Raw genomic sequence first — 1,262 nt, forward strand, 5'->3', positions numbered from 1 at the left:
TCTCTCTCTCTCTCTCTCTCTCTCTCTCTCTCTCTCTCTCTCTCTCTTTAATTTCCTTCAAAGTTGGTTTTCCTTTTTTATTTCCTTTTTAATTTTTTCTTGTTTTTTAAAATTTGTTTAATTCACCTTACATTACAATCGAAATCCTTCTATCTTCCCTTACAAATTCCCTCCCTCATTTTTCTCTCCCCTTCTCACCAGAAAATGGGAGGCTACTTGGGTACTGCTGTACCCTGAGGCATCAAGTCCCAGATGGTCTAGGTACATCCTCTCCCACTGAAGCACCACCTGACAGTCCAAGCAAGGGGCAAGGGCATCCAAAGCAGGAAGCAGAGACCCAGAAAGACCTTGTTCCACATGCTAGGGAACAACATGAACACCAAGTGGCACATTTGCTAAAACCATGTAGTGTAAGAGGTCTAGGTCCAGTTCCTGCATGCTCCCTGATTGGTAGCCCAGGCTTTGAGAGCTCCCCTGGTCCAAGGTTACATGATACTGTGTGTCTTCCTGTGGTGTCCTTGACCATTAAACTTGCTTTTTTCTGTCTGTCACTCTTCCACAAGACTTCTCAGACTTCACCTGATGTTTGTCTCTGGATCACTCCATCTGCTTCCATCCCCTGGTGGATGAGACCTCTCTGGAGAGAGCTATGCTAGGTTCCAGACTGCAAACAAAGCAAAGTGTCACTAATAGTGCCAGTGGTTGACTCTCTCACAAGGGATGGATCTCATGTTGGGGCAGACAGTATTTTGGATTTTCCCCTATACTCAGACTCATCCACTTCTGCACATTGTTGTAGGCAAGAAAAATTTGATATTGAAGGTTTGTCAGTAGATTAATATTCTCCTCTATCTTCTGAAATCCTTCCTGGCTACAGGAGATGGCAATGTCATACTTTATATCACACTATAGAGGAATCTAAGCTAGAGTCACTCTAATATCCTCTCACATCACAGGCTTCCAGCTCATCACCAGAGATGTGCAACTCCTTTGGTATTCTCACTCTCAGGCCTCTTATTTCCTTCTCCCCATACCTGATCACCACATTCCCTCCTACCCAGTCCCCTCTTTCTATCAGTTTTGCTTGGCAATTTAGTTTCCTCTTCTGAGAAAGATTTATTATACTGTGTGTCTTCCTGTGGTGTTCTTGACCATTGAACTTGCTTGCTTCTGTCTGTCACTCTTCCACAAGACTTCTCAGACTTCACCTGATGTTTGGGTGACCTGCTTATTACCCAGTTTCTTTGTATATATGTATTTTA

This window comes from Grammomys surdaster, unplaced genomic scaffold, assembly GCF_004785775.1.
Source record: "Grammomys surdaster isolate TR1022 unplaced genomic scaffold, NIH_TR_1.0 125276, whole genome shotgun sequence".
Taxonomy (NCBI): Eukaryota; Metazoa; Chordata; class Mammalia; order Rodentia; family Muridae; genus Grammomys; species Grammomys surdaster.